This window comes from Miscanthus floridulus, chromosome 4 (assembly GCF_019320115.1).
Source record: "Miscanthus floridulus cultivar M001 chromosome 4, ASM1932011v1, whole genome shotgun sequence".
Lineage (NCBI taxonomy): Eukaryota > Viridiplantae > Streptophyta > Magnoliopsida > Poales > Poaceae > Miscanthus > Miscanthus floridulus.
In genome coordinates, this window is record NC_089583.1 from 98,928,149 (window position 1) to 98,952,827 (window position 24,679).

The window sequence follows — 24,679 nt, forward strand, 5'->3', positions numbered from 1 at the left end:
TTCAGCGAATCCTTCACCAAATCAGTGATGATACTTGTCGTTGTTAATGATACTTCTATTTGCAATTGTGGTTGAAGATGATAGAGCACTTGGATTACTTGTGAACTTATTTATGATATATTGTGAGACATGAGACGTTTGTGATATATATGTGACGTTTGTGATATATATGTGGTGTTGGTGATATATATGTGCTGTTGATGATATATATGTGATGTTGGTGATGTTTGTTATATATATCTTCTGTTTGTTTGGATGTGATGTAAAAAAACAAATAAAAAAGACTATTTTCGGTCACTTTGCCGAGTGCAATGGCCATGACACTCGGCGGGTGCACTCGGCAAAGTGACTACCTGGGAACTATCTGGGAACATGCTTTGCCAAGAGCAAAGGCCGTTGCACTCGGCAAACATCAGAGATTTGCCGAGTGCCACGGGTCAGACACTCGGCAAAGTGACCACCTTTGCCGAGTGTCTAAGTCAACGACACTCGGCAAAGCGAGGACCTTTGCCGAGTGCTTGACCTTGGCACTCGGCAAAGCCGCTGTCACGGTGGCGCTCGCCGTTATGGCCACTTTTCTTTGTCGATAAACTGTTTACCGAGCGCCATTTGCGGATTTGCCGAGTGTATATCGGCCTTAGCACTCGGCAAAGAAGGTGTCTCCGGTATTGATAGGCTTCATTAGAAAGTGGCAAATGAAATAAATTCTGGAGAATTGTAGAAGCTGCCACATTCAAAGATTTGTACTGAGGGCCCCTTTGGTATAGATTTGCTGGATCCGGCTTCTGGCTGACAGGAGTACTGTAGAACACTGTTTATGAAATCTGTTTTTTCTCTCTCATCTCCCTCACTCTCACTGACACACATGGAGCTGTGGGAGCCAAAAATTTTGCCTTGTCCGGCTCCAATCGGCTATCTGAGGAAGAGAGGAAAGAGAGAGAATTTTAGCTCCCATGAACAGCGTCAGTACAGTATTTTGCAGTGGGAGCTGGAGCTGGCGAGATCCCTATCAAACATGCCCTGAGTCTTGCCACATTCAACAACCATATCATGCACTGATGATGCATGCTTCGGTAGATCCAGGGCGCCCATGTTGTGGAGGCCGGGCGTTGACGCCATCGCCTCGTCCCTGCCGACGCCGAGGAAGTCTCTTGTGCTCAGACGACTGCCGTCGTCCACGCCCGCCAACCCTGCAGTGCCGGAGAAGCCGCCGGTGCCGGAGCCTCCCGTTGACGGTAGAGAGTTCATGATGGGATCATGGAAGTGTGCCTTGTGAGACATCCCTTCTGCTGCTGCCCTGCTAGTCTCCTGGCCGCTGACGGTGCCTGTGAAGCCGGCTGCACGGAGCAGCGCGCTGGGGCCGCTGCGGGGGGTGGTGCTCGACGTTGAGCCCATCTGAGCCGCCTTCATCAGGAGCGCCGTCGCCGAGAGCCCGGCCGATGGAGATGGAGATGAGTTGTACAGGGCAGGGAAGCCGCCGCCGAAGTGGCTTCCAGTGGACGCCATCACGTTACCATGCTCGGTGTTGCTGCCGCCAGCGCCGCCGTTGAATTGATCTTGGATGACAAGGCGCGCGTCCTGCTGGTTGCTGCCGGACCAGCCACCGCTGGTGCCAGAGAAGAAGCCAGGGAGGTTGATGTTGGCGTTGCTGCTGCCTGGCTGGTGGTAGTGGTGCTGCGGCTCGGGGAGTTGCATCAGGTCATGGACATGGAAGGGCTCCTTGCCGTGGAGCAGATGGCCCTGGTTTCCTTCGGCGTGATCACCGCCGTCCGCAGAGAAGTATTGGGTAGCAGGAGCGCCGCCGCCGAGGAAGAAAGACAAGGTGAAGTCTGACGGCGCCTGAGAACGGAACATGCTGGAGGAGCCCGAGTACGATGCCATGACGTGGTCAAACACCGAGGCTTCTGCTGCTGAAGAGGACTGGCCTTGATCTGCGAAGCCATGCATGTGGGCGGCGGCGCCGGAGAGCCCGAGGCCCTGGCTATCGCTGCCTGAGTCGACGTAGAGGCCGGCTCCCGGCGGCGGCATCTGGGCGGTCTCACGATCTGCTGCCAGTGCTGCCTCACACATAGCGCGGTGGGTGACGAAGCTGTCCTTCCTGCATGCGTACGTGGACGGAAGAGTCAAAAACTCAAAATCTAAGTATCAAAAAATAAAAAACTCAAAATCTAGAGACACTACAACGAGTATATACATATAAGGTACAGCTTGAAATTACAAACAGTTGTGATGATAATAAAAATTATTAGGAAGTTAGGAAATATTATTCACGTCATTTATGAATAAATAATAGAACATAACAATCAATATAAAATCAAATGCCAAGATGGTTCAAATCAAAATTAGAAGAACTAAGACCTGTAGAAAATCTGGCTTCGGGCTCAGATAAATCAAGCTTTCTTCATGGAAATTATCACCTTATTCTGTTGGGCAATCTGGATGGCCATACACAACCTCATCTTCAAACAAATTCAGCCTTCAGTTCAAGAGTGTAAGAGCATTTTTCAAGCGGGAGCTCGTCAATCTTCTATGTCGAGCAAAAAGGAAGTATTTCCCAAAGATCTCGTCAATCTTCTATGTCGAGCAAAAAGGAAGTATTTCCCAAAGATTCAAGAATGGATAGATGCAATATTATAAAAGATTTTAGAACTAGCACGCTCTTAGCTGCCTCTGTAATTTTCTTTCTTACCTTCTTTTGTTCCTTAAAACTTATGTACTGAATGCTTTGCCTTTATTTTAATCAATTTTCAGTAGGGGCTCCAAGCCCATCCTGTTCTTTAAAAAAAAATAGATGTAGTTTTAGGCTGTTATTGGTGTGGGCTTACAAAAATATACCTGCTGTTTTTTCTGTAGGCAAAAGTGGCAACATTGCATGGTTCACAAAAAAAAGTAAAAGGTAATAGAGACCATGTTAATTGCTAACGTATATAGTTGGCAGCGAGAATTATATATTAGGTGTACAGTTATATGAGAAAATCATGCAAAAAGCCAAAAAAAGACTCTGAATTTCATACTTCCAATGTCATGTAATATAGTGTATTCTAGGAATTTCAAGACAAATGAAGAGAGAACATAAAAGACGTATGTACTCTCATTTTATTTTCTCATCAGACACTATCATCAACGTGATTAAAGATAATTGGTTAATAAATGGAAAGTATTTAATGCAAAACTGTTTTTTCCCTCTAGAATGCATTATATTTGAGGATAATTTTTAAAATGCTAGAATGCATTATATTACAGGACCACTACCGAAAACAGGAGTTTTGCCGTGTGTTCAAGGCACACGGCGAAGCCCAAAAAATACTCGGCAAACAGCATACGGCGTACATAATGACGACAAAAGTTTCTTTGCAGAGTGTTTTTTATCGTGCTAAAACCGACGCTAGGCAAAAAAAAAAAAGTAACGTGATGGCGAGAAGGCGTGTTTGCCGAGTGTCTAACGGCACGGGCACTCGGCAAAGATGTCATGTTTGCCGAGGGTCCACGGGAAAAAACACTCGGCAAACATCCAGAGAGGAATTGTAGAGGTTCATTGCCAGTATAAGTGTATTTCTAAAGTTTATCTGAATTTATTTTTCTAAAGGAAAATGGTTGTATAAGGTGTGAGCATGACTTCGCGTCGAGGTCATCAAGCTAGCAAGGCAGAGTTCCCTCTTCTGCTCACTATGGCCGCTCACTCACGCGACGTTGCATGCGGGCGTGCTGGGAGGGGATGCAGGCGTTGTCGCGGAAACCAGCGAGGTCGACAAGCCGCGTAGAGCTGCGCCACCCCATCCCCAGCCGCTGGCCCTGCCGCGCGCTGCATCCCGGAGCACCTTCGGCCTGCTGGACCTCCACGAGGAGCACATCGTGAACATCGATGCCGTCATGAAGCGCGTGCTCCTCGCCGTCGGCGTGTGCATGGACGACTACCTGCCGTTCTTCCACCCATTCTGCTGGCGGCACCAGTGCCGTGCCCTCGCCGTCCGCCGTCCCTCCTTGCCGGCCGACTTGCTCACCGGGAGGCGCTTCTCCGCCTTGGGCTTCTTCCCCGCCGGGGCCTTCTCGGCCGCGGGCTCCTCCTCCGCGGGCTTCTTTGCCGCCGGCTTCTTCTAAGAAAATACCCTGTTTTTTTTCGTTTTCCTTCTTTTTCGTAACGTGTTTTTCTTTTTTTTCGATGTCCTTTGAAAATACCTTGTCAAATTGACTCAACAATATATATTTGATTTTTCTACGAATATTATTCTATTATTTTATGCAGTTACAGCTCAAATTTAATTTATATCAATTAAAATTTTATAATTGCACTTAATAAATTAAAATTATCAAACGGATCCAGAAAATTACCAAAATTTCACATCAAACAGTCTATGTTCTCTATTACCTATACAAAAAGTTTTGAAGCCAAACCCCAATTCGACCGTCACTTCAACTCTAAATCTTACCGAATCCTTCTCAATGCTACAATTCTTCTTCTGAGATGCTTCGGTTTGTAAACATTGTATGTGACAAATTATGCGAAACCTTCTCAATTTTTTCACCACAGCCTCCATGTATGATATCATCACATCATGACAAATCTCATGATTTTCAGACTTCGTTTGCTTTTTTAGAATTTAAAAAACCAATCGGCCACACGTTCGTGGTCGTGTTTTCTGAACAAGATGTTCGAAATTTCTTTTCATTTCCCGGGTAAGGCCTCACATTGGACTCAATAACATTAATATCATTTTCTACTCATTGTATTCTATTATTTGAATCACTTGCAGTTCAAATTTGACTTATACAAAAAAAAATTCCTAGAAATACAATAAATTAATTAAATATAGCAAACAGATCTAGAAATATACCAAATTTTTACATGGAATACCACATGTTGTATGTGGAGAGTACAAAAGGTTTCAAGGTTAGAAGAGAAAAAAATTGAAATTATTTGCCGAGTGCCATATGTTTAGCACTCGGCAAACATATTTCTTTGTCGAGTGCCTCTCTTTGCCGAGTGTTTTTTTTTGTCTCTTTTGCCGAGTGTATTTGTTTGTCGAGTGTTTCCACTAACGGATACTCGACAAACGTACTAACGGACGGCACACGTACTAACGGATGTGGACTTTGTCGAGTGCCTAGCTTTTGCCTAGTGTTTTTATTCTCGTTTGTCGAGTGCCAAACTTTGCCGAGTGTTTTTTACCTCTTTTGCCGAGCAGCAGTGTTGGTGGGTTTGGCGGGAATTAACTCTGGTGGAGCCCCCCCTACCCATACCGAAACAGTGGGGCGGTGGGGGCTCAAGCCCCCCCTACCCATACCGAAACAGTGGAACCTCCTGTGGATCTCACATAAATTTTTAGGCAAAGTTCTATAATGTAGGGGGCTGAGACTTAAGATCGAGCAGCAGTGTTGTTCAGCCCCCCCTGAAATATTTCCTGGATCCACCGCTGGTCTAGATGGAACTAGTTTGAACCTTGTCTGGTTCTAACCGGTTATAAATGGGTCTAGTTGGAACTGGATTACTGCTGGTTTAGATTTAACTGGGTTTTGAGTGGTTGAAACTGTGTTCTGACTAGTTTGAACTGGGTCTGGTTGGAATAGGATCTGGTTCCAACTCTAACTATGTAGGTATGATTGCTGCTCTGGTTGGACACTAGTTCTAGTTTTTGCTGATTCCATTTGTGTTTTGACTGGTTGGAACTACACATGTTTTATAAAACTTCATCAAAAATATATATAGCCCATATGGATCTCATTTTGAGCGGCACGTTTTTTTTTTCCGACAACATGCTTCAAACAGATTTGAAATCTGATATACGGTTGATGAGAGCTCGTATTATTTTGTATTCAAATCATGGAAAGATTCTCTCTGCATGCAAACTACCGGTGGGAATTGTTGGCCTGGGCACGTTCTAGTTGGCTTGCTCAATTGATATGTTGCATGTAGTAGGATGGGTGGGCGTGTTTTAGCGACTTGCAAAATCTCTTGAATCTGAAGGATTTTAAGAATGTCTTATAAAATAAGTGTCAAAGATACGCATTGAAAAGTGCAAATCAAGTGTGGCAAATATTTTTGACCCGAGTAGTAACTAGCAATTTATTAGCATAATATTTTTATTAATTAAAGAATTCATACAAAACCTTGAGTGAGAAAAAAATAAGCTACTCAATATTTTGGCAGGGCTTTACTTCACTTCACTAGTGAAGCCATTTTTTTTTTTGCTTCAGCTCCACGAACAGTTCCACCGGTGGAGCTGGAGCGGTTTTGGTAAACCGTTTGACAAAATGGCTTCCCTGTGAGAGCCTGTTTTTAGAGGCCTGGAGGAGGAGCCGGAAAAAACCACTTTTTTTTTTTTTGCTCCATCTCACCCCAAATCACTGTAAGAGCATGTTTTTAGGGGCTTCACAAGGTGAAGCTATTTTACTTTACCCCGTTTGGTAGAAAACGGCTCCAAACAGCTCCTGAAGCCGATGAAAAAACCCTGCCAAACGGAACCTAAACCAATAACATCTAGCCGATCATTATCCTACGTTTCTTTCTAGAACGAAGTCTACTTATTTATTGAGTGGAAATTCTACAAGTGGCAGGAAGCTACTTATTTATGGAGCAGAAAATCTACAAGTGGCAGGAAGCTACTACGTTAATTAGTGAATCAAATGCTATCTGTTCTTAAATGTACTGAATAGAGTAATAATAACTACTGGTGCAATGCTGGAGTCATAATGAGCGCAGACCCTTGCAAACGTAAAGGCCCGTTTAGATGCAAGCCAAAAACTAAAAATTTTCAAGATTTTTCATCACATCAAATCTTGTGGCACATGCATGGAGCATTAAATGTAGGTAAAAAGAATAACTAATTGCACAATTTGCCTGTAATTGGCGAGACGAATCTTTTAAGTCTAAATAGTCCATAATTGGATATTTTTTTCCAAATACGAACGAAAGTGCTACAGTAGCCAAAAGCCAAAAATTTTCGGAACTAAACGCGGCCAAAATTTGACTGAAAAGAATCAAGAAATCAGCCCAAGTTTTTTCCTGATAACGTAGAACGAGCGTAAATCCTTCTCTCAATTAAACCTATATCCCTATATATCTCCAGCAGCCCTCGCGTGCAGGAATCCTAGACGAGCAAGCTACACACATCACACCATCTTATATAGGGTGTTTGCGACGAGGAATTTCTCTATTATAAATGAGGCAGTGCATTAAGAGTCTATTTATCAAATTTTGTGGAATATGACTTCATTTCTCGAAGTATTACTAACCATTAACATGCTAGGAATGAGGTGCTTTCATTTTATAAACCAAACAAAAAATGTGACTAAAAAAAATCATGAACTCTCTTGTAACACCCTAAAATTTGCAAGATTTTAAAATAGCTGAATTTGATTTATTTATGCCTTTTATGAGCATTTAAACTTAGAAAAATAAAAACTTTGTTGAAGTTAAAATTTATTATAGAGTGTAGAAACATTGTTCTTGTATACATGCTGTTGCATATTTATTTATGATGATTGAGTTTGATTAAAATTTCAAAAGGATTTAAATTTAATTTGGATTTGGATTTGAAAATGTGTTTAAGAAAAAAAGAAAGAAAATTTTCCTCACTCTCCCTCCTTTCTCGGCTTCTGGCTAAGTGGCCCGCTCACCCTGAGGCGAGGCCCAGCTCGTCTCCGCGGCCCAGTGCACGTGGCCACCTACTCCCTCTCTCGCGCGCGCGCAAGAGCAGGCCGGCCCAGCAGCACGCGCGCGCGGACGCGCCCCCGCCTCCTCCTCCGCTTGACTCGCTGATAGCCCGGACCCACTGGCCAGGGCCGTCCCCTACCTTCAGACGTACCCAGTGCGGACTCCACCGCTGTCGGATTTCGGAGCCGCCACGACTCCGCCTTGGCGTGCGCCTCACGTCTCCCCGGCCTTAAATACTGACTCCTCGCATCGTGCCGCCTCTCCATCATGTCTTGCCGAAGCCGCTACCTCGCCGAGTCATCGTGCCACCACGAAACCCTAGTCGCTGTCGCCGCTGAGCCCCCTGCCATCTCCGTCCGCTCCAAGTCGCCAAGATCCATCTTGGTGAGTTCGTCTTGATCCCCTCTTTCTCCCTGTGCTCTCAGTTCGTCGAATCGTGGACCGTAGGCCCTTCTCTAAGAACGCCGGCAAGGTCAAGCCATGCCCGGCCATGGTGCCACCACGGGAGCGCCGCTCCGGTGACCCCATCCCTCCCTTCTATCTCAGCCGTCCAAATCCATATCAACGACCTAGATTAGAAGGTACCCTTTTGGCTGGTAATTTTGCTAAAGAGCCCCTGCAGTTTCGCATAATAGAACCCGCAGTCCATAGCATGTTTCCAAAATACATTTTCTCTTTCAGAAAGCGTAGAATTTCTCTGTTAGATTCAAAATACGTTTTTATCTATTTATAGTTTTGCCACTATTTTCTTTAATTCATAACTTCTCCATTTTAACTCCGATTTGATCCGTTCAAGTTGCATTAGATTCATAATTGCGTAATCTACATGTTCATCCTACCATTGAACATGTTTTCAACTTTTGAAATTCGAGATTAGATTTAATCTATTATTTTATTAAAGGAAATCTTGTTTAATTCATAACTTCTTCGTTATAGCTCCGATTAGAGTGCTTTTCGCGCCTGTGTGGTCGTTGTAACTTGTAGAACATCTTTAAAACCTTTTTACTTGCCATTTATTATGTTTGGTGTGATATTCTAATTTAGTTCTATTGTTTGCTTCATGTATGATTGCATGGATGCTTGTGTGGTGCTTTATGATCATGTCCAGTCGGTGAGCTATACGTGGTAAATCGAGAAGCAATTCATTGAAGGTTTTGACTTGAAGAAGGATCTGAGTTTAAGGCAAGTATAGCATGGGATCATCCTTGTTTCCTATCAACTTTAATTCATTTAATTCATATTGCATGTGTCACCTTGATAGGGATTCCCTAGAATTGAACTTATACCTTGTCTCCTATGGGATATGTATTGGGTAGCTTTGCTAGTGCTCAACCAAAGCCATGATCTTATAACTTGACTAATGGTATATGCAATAAATACTAAAAGATACTTTTTAGAAACATGGAACAAGATGGCTAGAGCATTGGTCTATTTTTATGGTGATCTAGATTCCTCTCCCTAAGGACTTATTTGTAAGTAATCATTCATGTGGCAAAACCGCCTAATCTAATGTCTCCTAGGAGTGCTTGTCTTCCATTAGACACTAAGCACTCAAGGGAGAACACCAAATTACTTAGTTTCGTCGGGCGCACCCTAGGAGAGAACCAAAAAATCCACATTTTCCACCAAGATCATAAATGAGAGAATAAATCTTACATCATTCTTAACTATTTCTTACATTACTTTTAATACAACATCAGAGTATAATATTTATTATTATAACAGCGGAATCTAATCACATTATTAGAGTTATGAACAATTTAATTTAACAGCGGAATATAAATATATGATCAGAATTACAGCGGAAACAAATACCTATTCATGAAATGATGAAGCATTGATATATAACTATGACAACCGATTATAATACTTTCATTTATAAAAACATTTAGTGAGAGTTATAAATAAAACTATGATCACAGCGTAAAGGAAGTCCTCTATGAGCCCACCAGGAGTAATCCACACACAAAGGTCAGCTCTAGCATCCACATGTCATCTACAACAAGGGAAATAAAACCCTAAGTACTGAATCGTACTCAGCAAGACTTACCCGACGGGAGGAAAGAAAAGATTCTAAGGATATGAAAGGCTATCTGGCTTGTGGGTTTATTGCATCTGCAGGAGCATTACTAAAAGTGCATCCTTATATTCGATTTTTATTTGCAGTGCATTAGTTTATTATCTAACCATTCTATGTAAGCACCTGTGCTACTTTCAAGCAGGTGGTAAGCAATCAGATTTCCTTTTCTTTCCATCTTTCATCTTATAGTTCTTACTACGATGCTAGAGTTAAGACAAGTCGTATCGGATTGCCTGACGATTCATGAATCAATGCCCCCAGCTGGGTACCCCAAAAATACACGCCCCGCTTGTACCCCAGGCACAAGTAGGACCAACCCACTACCCTCCTATTATGGGGTCCAGGTCCCCATCCAAACTGGGACTCCAAGCCCCTGCCCCTGAGTCCCAGACTCAGTGCGGTGCAAGGACCTCCTAACCCAAAAACCACCATGACAGTCGATCTGAAAAGAGCCAAAACCCATGACAAGAGAGTAACAAGTCTTCTAAGCGCCCATACCTAAGTATGTGCTCGGGATAATAAGTCTATGACTTGCCTAGCGTCTTATGCAATGACCGGTCCTTAACCAACATGGATAGGGAAAGCAGTGTAACCAAGCTATGCCCCGTGGCCGTAGGGCACAACTTCTTACACCCACCAATACCCAAACCATATCCCTGCCCGGTCACCATTTTCCTTTCCACCATTTATATTCTTCACGTGATAATAATGCAGTAATATATTTTCTATCTCTCGTAAGTGACAGGTAATCACTCAACTTCTATCGGAGTCCTGTAGCATTGCAATCTACACGATCCTCTCATACTAGTAAGACTCATGGGATAAAGATATATATATGCAAGTGGGTTTCATTCAACTCCTGAAAACTTAATGCACAATTATAATTTAAAGTGCAGAAAAGTAGGGGTTATGCACCGGGGCTTGCCTGGGTAAGATATATATTAAAAGTTAGTATCTACATTTTCAGATCATCCACCATCAACTGAATAGAAAGCCCATTGCATCATCTCCTGGAGAGAATACCATTACACCATCCTCGGATTCCCAATCATCCTTCAATTGATCTGTTGACCCATCATCGTACCTATATGATATGCATTGATGCAAACGCATAGATGTAATTAATCAACTACAACTATGATATGAAAAATATGATTTACACCTTTGAAGTTAACGAGCTAGTTCTAACGACTAACATACTAATCCCCGTATCGACATCATCGAGAAAGGTGTCATTTTTCAACAAGTGTTTTAGTTATAAAATTTCAAGGTATTTCGTTATTCCATTCTATCGATTTAATCTTTATTCGAAATAGGACTTTATTTTCTATCTAGCAAACTAATTATTCTAGAGCTATAAAATTACAGTGAGCAGCTAATAATATTAGGAATTTACTATAAAATTTTTAGATCTAACACTATCACCAATTTATCATAATAATTCCAACAAGTTTATATTTTTACAATATTAACTATCTCAAATTAATTATATAGCTTCTAAGAATATTATCCAACTATGTGAACAAAATATACTAGCAGAAAGACCATGATTTTAGAAGACTAACAAAATTGGTTTGGCATTTTTATGATTTTTTATGATTTACTACGAATTTTACAAGTTTATTTCTGAAGCTAAATCAACAAATGCTTAGAAACTAACGGGCTAGCGGCCATCAGATCGGCCCGACAGCCCGCAAGCATGCGCATGGCCCAACGCGGAACGGTGCATGCAGTCTAGAGGAGCCGGCGACCCAGACGGCGGGGCGTGCGTGGGTGCGAGCGGCCCAACCAGAGCGGCGACAGGCCGGCCCAGCAAGGCGGGCGAGCGGCCCAGGCGGGCAGACAGCAGCCCAAGCGCGGGTGTGGCCCAGGAGGCACCAGGTCGGCCCAGGCGCTAGACTAGCGGAACACCGGTGCGCACGAGGCAGCGGCCCACGCGGCTAGCCCAATGTGATGGTAGTTTTGCAAAAATGTCCCTATGTTTCTATCTATTTGTTATGCTACTGTTCATATGAGTCAACGAATTCATAGCAATCACCCTGGAATTACTCATTCCTTACCCCGGGGTCCCTCTCTTCATCTTTAAAATAGACCACGGATGGGGAATCGCCGGCCGGCAGTCAATCCCGGCTGAGGAAGGCACGGCGACGGCGAGAACTCGCCGATGAGGGGCACGGGAGCCCGCGCGACCATGCCTAGCCATGACAAGACCTGAGCCGGCCCCTAGCAGCCCGCCCGTGTGAGCCGTGGTGGCGGGCATGGTGGCTGTGGCGGCAACGGTGTTGGGAGCTGGTTGGAGGTGAAGGAGGCACTTGCAATTGACGACGCCATGGAGCAGTAGGCCTAGCGCGGCTGAGGGGCTCACGCTTGTAGGGAGACCAACGACGGTGGGCACGGATAACGGCTGGCGAGGCGCGGCTTCTCGACGACGCAGGCACGGGCAGCTACGGTGATGTCCATGGAGCAGTAGGTTCGACATGGGACCATGGGTCATGAGAGGGCAGCATCATGGTGCTATAGGTCCAGCACATCCATGGGGGCAGGGCGACGACAGGTATGAGACGCTGCGACGGCGGGCGTGGGCGCGGACACGACGGAGACGTGGCGTGGGGAGGAAGAGGAGGGGCGCCGGTGCACGTGGTCGGGCCGGTGCCGGCAGCTTGCGTGCGCGGGCATGGTGCGGGGCAGCGTGGAAGAGGAAATGATGGAGGCAAGTAGAGAAAGAGCGGGGACGACGAGCAGGAGCGGGGGCACCGACGCTGCACGCGGAGGAGAGGATGCGAGGCGGAGCCACGCGCTGGCCTCGGTGAGAGAGAGAAAAGCGGCGGTGTGGGGGGGAAAAGATGCAGCGCGAGGCCATGATGGGCGTTGCGGTGCTTCGGAGCTGAGTCCTGGAAGAAAGAAACAGAGGAGCAGAGATACACAGAGGCAGATGGTGACACCACGACAAGATCATAATTTCGACAGGACAACGGAGGCAGTGGCTACTTGGCGTAGAGTGGCCGGCAGCGGCGCGCTAGCGCACGCATAGGGACATGAGAGGACGCAGCGTGGGCGGGGAGCAGAACCACATGCTCATTTTCAGACGCCCCTACGTGACGGACTTGTCTAGGATGCGTGCTCCGCTATAATAACAACAGCTCTCTCCACAAACCACGGCTGCAAGGACAAAGCAGGACAGGTCCTTTCTCATAACGTGCGCATCATACTAGTGAGGTAGACGAGCTGAATGGCCAGCGGTACACTCGTCATTATTTGTAAACCCACAACATCACATTAACACTCAAACAAGCGTACCAACATATTCACGATGTTCATATCCTGCTGCTGACATGATTTTTCCTGTTTATATTTTATATTATTTTAGCTTCCAAATATTCATTTTCTAAACAACTTCATGCATTAACAAGCATAACTAAAACTCTAAGGTTTTATTATTTAGCAAATTTTACTTTCAACAAATTTTGTTTATAAAAAATGTTTTTCATGCTTAATCAAATAAACAAGCCATTCGCTATTTATTTGCTATCAGTCATTTTTATGCACTAGTCCATACGTCATACTGACTTGTAGAAACAAAACATCTAGAAACTAATGGACCCATTGTTCCATATAACTCGCCAAAATGACACTTTTAAAATAAGTTCAAATTTTAAAATCCGATAAAATCATTTCGGTAAATCCTCTTAGGTCTAATCCTCGGTGCTTAGCAAGCTCATAACACCAAAGGTGTTACAACCAACCCCCCTAAAAAGAAGCTCATCCCAAGATTTGAAGCAAGAACCAGAAGAGGGGAAACACGATTATATTATGTAGATTAGGGATTACACAAAAGAATACTGAACCACACGAGGATCTAGAGATACACGGTGAAGAGCAATCTAATACAACCAAGGCTCTATCTAGAAGGCGAGATAGACGAGGGCAATGGAGAAACAACAAGATAATGAGTATCCAAAACATGGCGTAGGTCCAACAGATCCAGAAACAGTCGACTAAGAAGTCAAACATCGTGAACCCTAAGGCTAAACTACCCAAGGGAACTTGAACTTCTTTAATGAACTAGATCCTTTCTTCCTCAGATTACACCATCACCTCAGACTGATGAACCTAGCTTCACAATGTCGACTAGATTTCATAGCTCCGCTCTGAATGTGAGGGGAATGGAGATGAAGAAGAAGAGCAAGGACCAAGGGTATCTTATAGTGGCAAATGGAGGTGGGGCGCAACACAGTGGAAGTGGAGGTGGCGTGAATGGGATACACAGACGGTTCATGCTGTGCAGATAAACAGGACCATGGTGTGCTCACTGCACAAGTAAGCGGATGGAAAATAAAGGAGAGGAGATAGGGTGTGCTCGATGAGGGAGGTGTGCGGGTAGTCGTGTCCCCAAGAGAAGAAAAAGGAGAGGGAAGGGGGGTCCGGTACGGGGACAAGGCGTGAGGTAGGGAGCCGATCGGATGCCCGAAAAAGGAAAAGCGCATAGTGTACAAGGACAGCGAGCATGACATGATGTTGTGGCCGCGTGAGATGGGGAGCTAGAGGGCCCAACACAGACAACGTTCGTAGGGCACGCAGCGAAATAACCCGGCATACGTTGTGCGGTCAACTAAACATTGGGCTTGGGACATGACGTCCATTCAGACTTTTCAAAGCACTCCCTACTATCCGAGGCTAACTTTCCTTACTACTCTTCTCTTGCGTTCCCTTCCTTGTCCACAATATGCACCAATCTTTGTATCAACTGAGATCATGACATACACACTTCCTCCAAAACCACCTCTCTTGCTTACTTTGAGAGAACACTACTTCATCAACCCATTGTGGATTTCCTGTTTGAACACCTAAATATTTCTAAGGAGAATATTTTTTAACAAAGTGGTACGATGGTGTAACTTGGTAAAGGTACTTGGTCAACAACCTTGATACCAGCGCGTGTCGAGCAGCGTCACCATGTGGTAGCTATTCCACAGGGAGCCCTCGGTTTTGTCGTGGCACCATAAGCTATTAACCAGACAACTACTACCAACTTACACGCCATGAAGTCGTGGGGTCATAGGCCACAGAATAAGGGGAGTATTGTAAGGAAAGATTCAAACAACAAGGGTTCCCTTCACAACAAGGGACAAGGAATTCAAATTCAATGGCGGATTTGTTTTAAAGAGATTCAAATGTTCTATTGGGACATCCACAATTAGTTGATACAGTGTCATATGCTATCCAATCATGGCTGGTCTGCTGGTATCGGAATGGCAACTTCTCTTGTAACCCGCTTAACATCACCTTTAAAAACCTTAAGCACGTCTAATGAAACTTAAGGGTAGATGGACGCAACAAACACAACAAAATAACAAAATGCATATTCTAATGGTCTTATATGGGTACATCATACCAGCATCCAGTCTCCCATTCACAACACATCATTCACCTATGGTCGGACGATCTCAATAACTACGAACGAAAAACAACGGTAAGAGTACAATATCGGAGGACAGCGACGAACAACACTACTACTACAGGTACAACATCCCAAGGCAACTAATCTAATCTAGACCATGCATCTTCATTCCTAGGCTCGATGGATCCTTCTACCACCCTAGCTATGGGTCTACATCTTCTCGAGGCAATGGCTGAGTGAGAGGAATCAAGGGCTCTACTTCTGACACTTCCGAAGGTGGAGGTGCTGATGGCGCTGCAACATCAGTTCTCCTTCTTTCTGGGCATCCTGCCTTTCAGCAGCTAGCGTCCTCCGCTTGGCCCTGGTGACCAAGTAGGCCTCACCCAGCTGATGAACATGACGGTCTTTAGCCTCCTTTAGAGCTTCTGACATGGTAGTCTCCTGGCTCTTAGCAGCTATAGCACTGGCATGCGCTTTGGCAAGTTGCACCTAGAGCATCCTAGAGAAGATCTCAGCTTCCTCCGCCCGCCCGAGGTAGATCCTCAGTTCCAAGGCTTGCCGATCATACTGCTCGTCTAGAGCAAGCAGGTACGTGGTCAAGTGCACCATGGTAGGACTATCTTCTTGTGCCTCCCACCCTTGCAAGGCCTCCATGCGAGCCCTCCATGCCTGCCGATTCCTGTCCAAGGGTGGGAAGAACCTCATGGGGGTACAAGTAATGGGCTCTTCATAGATCTAGCAGAGGTACCACATGGTTTTGCAAGCCACAACCTGGTAGTTGTTGATGAAGCTAAACCCGGTTACTATCACATTCTAGGCTTCAGTGAGGTCGGGGAACTCTTGACTCTTCCCGATGTAGACGGTAACCTCACACCGCTCGGTGCCATGCTCCTCATACTCATGACCCTCATACTTGGGACGATCTTTGACTCTAAGCTTTTATAGGTTGGCATGCAGGATTCTAGGAAAACCCTAAATGTTTAGGTAGTAACTACTAACCTAGGCCCCTGCCATCCCTGGCGGTGGTTGTGAGGAAGGACTAAGTGAAAAGCTTGCTCAAAGGAAAAGTTGGACTAGCTTAAGTGCGTCGAGTGGTGGTACCAATGGCTAAGCCAGGCTCTACTTATAAAGGCAGAGCGTTTTGACATGGTCCATCGGGGTTCCTACGTGGGGTCACTACGAATGAATGTACCAAATTTTTCACGCGTTCGAGGCGAGCGAGGTCAAAGGCCATTACTGACTGGTACAACTGTAGGGCAGGTGTTTGATAAGAGCATAGAAAAGAGTATGGGGAAAACATGGGTCACGACAGGCGTGAACCACGGGCAAACGTGGAGCATGAAGCCATAGTGTAGACCTAACTCTAGAACAGGAACGATTCGGTCATGCACAATATGACACGCGTGACCTATGGATAGTGTATCTGCAAGCAATACGACACTACAATGCACAAACATGATATGTGTGGATGCATGTCCTATACATCCTTCCACTATTACCAACATATAGGGCAACCGTTCTCAAATTTTTGGCACATCATTCTCTCCCTATAGCTAGTCGGTACTATTGGACTATGCTTGAGGTCAGTGTACCTATAGAAAAATTGATTAAACCTACCTAAGTCAGCAGAGTGCCATCTATCCTGGATACATAACCATAGTAATATGGCTACTTATATAACTTCGCAGTTGAACGCCCTAACTTTTTGCAAAAATAGGTTGTCAAATTTCAGTTTAGAAAAGGTTTTCGAAGCTTTATTTCCTTATTTATGCTCTAATACCACCTATGGCAGAACCGCCTAATCTAATGCCTTCTAGGAGTGCTTGTCTTCCATTAGACACTAAGCACTCAAGGGAGAACACCAAATTACTTAGTTCTATCGGGCGCACCCTAGGGGAGAACCCAAAAATCCATATTTTTCATCAGGATCATAAATGAGAGAATAAAGCTTACATCATTCTTAACCATTTCTTACATCACTTTTAATACAACATTAGAGTATAATATTTATTATTATAACAGCGGAATGTAATCACATTATTAGAGTTATGAACAATTTAATTTAATAGCAGAATATAAACATGTGATCAGAATTACAACGGAAATAAATAAATATTCATGAAATAACGAAGCATTGATATATAACTATGACAACCAATTATAATACTTTTATTTATAAAAACATTTAGTGAGAGTTATAAATAAGACTATAATCGTAGCGTAAAGGAAGTCCTCTCTGAGCCCACCAGGAGGAATCCACACACAAAGGTTAGCTCTAGCATCCACCTGTCACCTGCAATAGGGGAATAAAACCCTGAGTACTCAATCGTATTCAGCAAGACTTACCCGACAGAAGGAAAGAAAGGACTCCAAGGATATGCAAGGCTATCTGGCTTGTGGGTTTATTGCATCTGCAGGAGCATTACTAAAAGTGCATCCTTATATTCGATTTTTATTAGCAGTGCGTTAGTTCATTATCTAACCATTCTATGTAAGCATGTGTGCTACTTTCAAGCAGGTGGTAAGCAATCAGATTTTGTTTTCTTTCCATCTTTTATCTTCTAGTTCTTACTACGGTGCTAGAGTTAAGACAAGCCGTACTGGATTGCCCAGTGATTCACGAATCAATGCCCTAGCTGGGTACCCCGAAAACACATGCCCCGCTTGTACCCCAGGCACAAGCAGGACCAAACCCACTACCCTCCTATCATGGGATCTAGGTCCCCATCCAAACTAGGACTCCAAGCCCCCACCCCTGAATCCCGGACTCAGTGCGGTGCAAGGACCTCCTAACCTAAAAACCACCATGACAGTCGGTCCGAAAAGAGCCAGAACCCATGACAAGAGAGTAACAAGTCTTCTAAGTTCCCATATCCAAGTATGTGCTCGGGATAATAAGTCTGTGACTTGCCTAGCGTCTTATGCAACGGCCGGTCCTTAACTGACACGGATAGGGAAAGCAGTGTAACCAAGCAATGCCCCATGGCCATAGGACACAACTTCTTACACCCATCAATGCCCAAACCATATCCCTGCCTGGTCACCATTTTCCTTTCCACCTTTTATATTCTCCAAGTGACAAGAAGACAGTAATATATTTCCTATCTCTCACGAGTGATAGGTAATCACTCGACTTCTATCGGAGTCCTATAGCATAGCAATCTACACGGTCCTGTCATACTAGTAAGACTCATGGGATAAAGATATATATATATGCAAGTGGGTTTCATTCAACTCCTAAAAACTTAATGCACAATTATAATTTAAAGTGCAGAAAAGTAGGGGTTATGCACCGGGGCTTGCCTAGGTAAGATATATATATTAAAAAGTTAGTATCTACATCTTTAGATCATCCACCATCAACTGAATAGAAAGCCCATTGCATCATCTTCTAGAGAGAATGCCATTACACCATCCTCGGATTTCCAATCATCCTTCAATTGATCCGTTGACCCATTAATATACCTATATGATATGCATTAATGCAAACACATAGATATAATTAATCAACAGCAACCGTGATTTGAAAAATATGATTTACGCCTTTCAAGTTAATGAGCTAGTTCTAATGACCAACGTACTAATCCCCGTATCAACATCATCGAGAAAGGTGTTATTTTCCAACAAGTGTTTTAGTTATAAAATTTCAAGGTGTTTCGTTATTCCGTTCTATCAATTTAATCTTTATTTGAAATAGGACATTATTATCTATCTAGCAAACTAATTATTCTAGAGCTACAAAATTACAGTGAGCAACTAATAATATTAGGAATTTACTATACAATTTTTAGATCTAACACTATCACCAATTTATCACAATAATTACGACAAGTTTATATTTTTACAATATTAACTATCTCAAAATAACTATATGGCTTCCAATAATATTATCCAACTATGTGAACAAAATATAGTAGCAGATAGACCATGATTTTAGAAGACTAACAAAATTAGTTTGGCATTTTTATGATTTTTTTATGATTTACTATGAATTTTACAAGTTTATTTCCGAAGCTAAATCAACAAATGCTTAGAAACTAACGGGCCAGCGGCCATCAGATCGGCCCGACAGCCCGCAAGCATGCACACGGCCCAACGTGGAATGGTGCATGCAGTCTAGAGGAGCCGGCGGCCCAGATGGCGAGGCGCACATGGGTGCGAGCGGCCCAACCAGAGCGGCGACAGGCCGGCCCAGTGAGATGCGCGAGCGGCCTAGGAGGGCAGACAACGGCCTAGGCATGGGCACCACCTAGGAGGCACTAGGCCGGCCTACGTGCCAGACTGGCGGCCCACCGACGTGCACGATGCAGGGGCCCACGTGGCCAGCCCAATGTGATGGTAGTTTTGCAAAAACGTCCCTACCTTTCTATCTATTTGTTATGCTACTGTTCATATGAGACATCCAATTCATAGCAATCACCCTGGAATTACTCATTCCTTACCCTAGGGTCCCTCTCTTCATCTTCAAAATAGAGCACGGATGGGGAATCACTGGCCGGCGGTCAATCTCGGCTGGGGAAGGCACGGCGGTGGCGGGAACTCGCCGATGAGGGACACGGGAGCCAACGCAACCAAGCCTGGCCATGGCAAGACCCGAGATGGCCCCCAGTAGCTCGCCTGCATGAGCCATGGTGGCAGACACGACGGCTGCGATGGCGCCGGCTAGGCACGCGGTGGTAACAGCGCTGGGAGCCGGTTGGAGGCGAATGAGGCACTTGAGAATGACCACGCCATGGAACAGCAGGCCTTGCGTGACCGAGGGGCTCGCGCTCGTAGGGAGACCGGTGGCGGTGGGCGCGGACAACGGCTGGCGAGGCATGACTTCTCGACGACGCAGGCACAGGCGACTGCGGTGACGGCCATGAAGCAGTAGGTCCGATGTAGGACCGTGGATCACGAGAGGGTAGCGCCATGGCGCTGTAGGTCCAGCACATCCATGGGGGCTAGGCAACGATAGGCATGAGACGCTACGTGGCAGGCGCAGACACGATGGAGACGTGGAGCGGGGAGGAAGAGGAGGGGCACTGGTGCACGCAGTCGAGCCGATACTGGCAGCTCGCATGCATGGGCCTGGCGTGGGGTAGCATGGAAGAAGAAACAACAGAGGCAAGCAGAGAAAAAGCAGGGATGACGAGTAGGAGTGGGGGCACCAACGCTGCACGCGGAGGAGAGGATGCGAGGCTGAGCCACGCACTGGCCTCGGTGAGAGAGAGAAAAGTGGCGCCGTGGGGGGAAAAGATGCAGCGCGAGGCCATGGTGGGCACTACGGTGCTTTAGAGCTGAGCCCTAGAAGAAAGAAAAAGGGGAGCAGTGACACGCAGAGGCAGACGGCGACGCCACGACAAGATCATAATTTTGACGGGACAATGGAGGTAGTGGCTACTTGGCGTAGCGTGGCCGGCAACGGCGCGCCAGCACGCGCATAGGGACATGAGAGGATCCAGCGTGGGTATTGAGTAGAACAACGTGCTAATTTTTAGACGCCCCTACGCGGTGGACTTGTCTAGGATGCGGGCTCTGCTGCAATAACAACAGCTCTCTCCACAAACCGCGGCCGCAAGGACAAACCAGGACAGGTCCTTTCTCATAACGCGCACATCATACCGACGAGGTAGATGAGTTGAATGGCCAGCGGTACACTCGTCATTATTTGTAAACCCACAACATCACATTGGCACTCAAACAAGCGTACCAACATATTCACGATGTTCATATCCTGCTGCTGACATGTTTTTCCTAATGATATTTTATATTATTTTAGCTTCCAAATATTCATTTTCTAAACAACTTCATGCATTAACAAGCATAACTAAAACTCTCAGGTTTTATTATTTAGCAAATTTTACTTTCGACAAATTTTGTTTATAAAAATTATTTTTCATGCTTAATCAAATAAACAAGCCATTCACTATTTATTTGCTATGAGTCATTTTTACGCACTAGTCCATACGTCATACTGACTTGTAGAAACAAAACATCTAGAAACTAATGGACCCGTTGTTCCATATAACTCACCAAAATGACACTTTTAAAATAAGTTAAAATTTTAAAATCCAAGAAAATCATTTCGGTAAATCCTCTTAGGTCTAATCCTCGGTGCTTAGCAAGCTCGTAACACCAGAGGTGTCACAATCTGAGACTTACACTATAACTATGAGGGCTATATGGCTCTGGCTTTAGCTTAGTATGAGGACCTTTTTTAGCTTGTTAGAGGTTACCTTTATGGCGTAAGAATGGCTTGCCGAATCGTATATAGGACAACCTCTACTCTTATGTGTATAGCCGTGATGGAATTATGCCATTCGACAGGGGGTTCCTATATCTGTTTGCCGAGTGAATCTAATGGCCCTAACTTGTTAGACGAACCTTTAAAAGGCTTTATAGTGAACCCTGCCGACCTTCCTTTGTAGTGGGTCAAGAGGTTGGCTGCCTCGGGCAAAAGGGTAAATCACGACTCACAGTGAAAGTGTACAGCCTCTGTAGAGTGTTAAACTGGTATATCAGCTGTGCTCACTGTCATGAGCGACCTTAGAACTCTTACGGAATAGATGATAAACACTGATGATACTGATGATAAAGATGTGCACTAATGATTACTGTTTATGCTATTCATTATTCATGTTTACCTGATCATGTGTTATATGGGCTTGTGAATAAACTTGTTGCCACCTAATTGCTAAAAGATGACTCATTAAAAGCTAATCGTAGTTAAACCAATGTCAGCCTTTTGAGCCTCATGAACCCCATGTTATATTTATTGAGTATGACATGTAGTTATGCTTGCTTTACTTTTTAAATCTTTGGAAAAAATCTTAGATGGGTACCAAGTTGTCAGAGTTTGGAGGAATTAGGCTCGTGATCAACCAATAAGTTGTCCCTGTGGAGTTGGAGTCTTCACCTAAAGATCGGAGTTGTGTTGCCGTTGTTTGCTATTTAAGGTTATATCCTTTATACTAAGTACATTATATTAAGCATTGTCTTTTGATATTACCCCTTATTTGTAGCAATATGTGAGATTTGACTTTCTGGGCTCACATATGGTGTGTATCTTATTTTGTTCTTAAAACCGGGTGCTACATCTCTAATACCCCATTCCTCAAGACCAAACACCATATTACTTAATGCTTGTTTGGCATAGCTTCACCACCAACTTCATGAGCTGTTTGAAGCTGTTTTTTACTAAATGGGCTTTTGCAAACAACTTCACCGATGGAGCTCCTTAAATTATGGTCTCACATAGAAATGGGATGAGATGGAGCTAAAATAGTAGCTTTTCACAACTTCACCTCACACTTGTGGGCCCTATGTGGGATTCTGTGAGATCATGTTTAAGGAAACCTACATGCGGAGTCATTTTACCAAATGGCTCACTGAAATAGCTTTAACTTTACTGGTAAAGCTGCTCGTAGAGCTAAAGCCAAAAATCGATTCACTAGTGAAGTTGAGTTGTGCTAAACAAGACCTTAGTATTGACAACCCAAACTCTAAAGCATCACATCACCTCTGATCAACGGATCCATCATGACACAATCATGGAAAAGAGGCTATAAAGAAATGGAGTAAGAAACGACAAACAAGCTAGAATCTAGGCAGAGACATGTGTGTACGTGCACAAGTGAGGCAGGAGGAATCACTGCAAATAGTTGGCTGACTAGGCCAATGGTTAGGGGTGAACCCACGGTTTTTGTGTAAAAAAAGATGCACCCATGCAAAATTATCAAATCAGTGGCCATAATTAAAATTTCACCATACATGCATCCCTATCAAAAAAGATCTATGCACCCATAGGGTAGACCCCCCTTCAATTTGTCCTAACTTTGTCGCTATCGATGGTTGGGAATAGATCGGAGGAATAGACCTAGAGAAGGGGGCGTTGCATTCGCAGCGATACTTGTGGGTGCCACAGGTATTGCAATGCGCCTTCTAGTCAGACTCCATGGCATAGCGCTTGTTCCACTTGTCGCACTTCAAGTTCTTCTCACCGTGCTTGCATCAGTAGTGCTTCTTGATCCCCATGAGGTCGCCCAGTGCCCAAGATGGGTTGTGGTGCACACATGTTGGCTCTAGGCACAGGTACACCCACCGATGTGGCTCCTTGGGGTTCTTTTGCTTCAGCTTCCATGGCATGTGGTGGCTGCGTAGGTGTAGCTATAGGTTTTGGTCCCACTAGAAAGCCTTGTAGCACACCTCGCACACGAACTGGTCTATTGCCATTAGCGTCTGCGGTGATAGCACAACCACCTCCACATCAAGTCTTGTGCACATATGTATCAAATGGTCCATAGATCAAACCATAAAAGAAATCTTTAGATTGTTCAATGAATATAACAAGGCATCTTTTATCAATCTTGTCATTCAAGTGGTAGCTAGGATTAGGGGATTTACTTGGATTGCCTAGCCGATTCCTCTTCTTCTTGGATGATGCTACATCACTAGGAGAAATCATGGAGTTTTGTTGCAGAGAGGAGCCCTGTGGATCCATCTGCATCTCACCGATCCTAAAGAAGGGTGCAGATGAGGAGGTTGCCAAAGGAAGAAAAAAATACAGATCTGTCACACCAACTTACACCCTCCCAAGCCTCCTTGACCTTTTGCTCATGAAATAGGTTGTGCGACTGGCAGCTACCTCTGTTGTTGGACTCTACTCTTATGTGACTGACGACCAATCTAAGTCATAGAGAAGCGACATGGTAGACACTATATAAGAGATCTGATCTAGAAGACAAAGAGGATGAAGAGAATAAAAATAGAAAAAGAGAGTTGTGTGAGAAAGAGATTTAAGTATGACAAACATTGTTTTAGCATTAAGGTTGACAAGAATTGATTGATAGAACAGTTTGCACGCATACGCAAAACCAAAGAAGTCCCCATGACCTATGCACCAAGACAAAGCAAGGGCGATGACAAAACAGTTTGCACGCATACGCAAAAATCCAAGAAATCTATACCCGTAACAAACTCAAAGAAGCGGTCGAAGAGAAATGGCTTAGATGTGGAACGTATATATGAGAGGGAGAGAGCGAGAGATCAAGGACAAAAAGAACTATATGCACTTGGAATCGAAGAAGATGGTTCTTCGCAACAAACACTTGAAAACAACAAGAGAATCGCACAACATGAAGATCATTAAAACAACACAATATGATGATGGACATCGAGAAGATCTCGAGGAATCTACATGAGGAATGAAGAAAGTGAACAAGCAAGTCCTACCACTTGTTTCTTTCCTCCTTCATGGCTTTAGAGTTTAGAATATCGATCTCTTGGTCCGACTACAACAATAGTACTGGTAGAGTGGTTGTGCAATGGTACCGAGTAGAGTGGTTGCGTAGCGGTGCCAACCTCTCGTCAATATATGCACTTGGTAGGGGATTGGTAGGTGGAGGGGTCACACGATGCATGCGATGTGTTGGAGCCATTGGAGCCCATGGGTCTGCAGTGAATAAAAGGGAGGAAAATAAAATATTCTAAGGCACCTACCATGATGGACATGTGTAGGACGATCTGGACCATCACCTATGTATCTGATGACTGGTGTTGTGTTGGCAAT

At 44.5% G+C, this 24,679-nt stretch overlaps 1 pseudogene; it reads right to left on the reverse strand.

Moving 5' to 3' along the window:
• Positions 1-963: 963 nt before the first annotated feature.
• Positions 964-24,000, reverse strand: LOC136548900 (protein indeterminate-domain 4, chloroplastic-like; annotated as a pseudogene).
• Between the last annotated feature and the right edge of the window lie 679 nt (positions 24,001-24,679).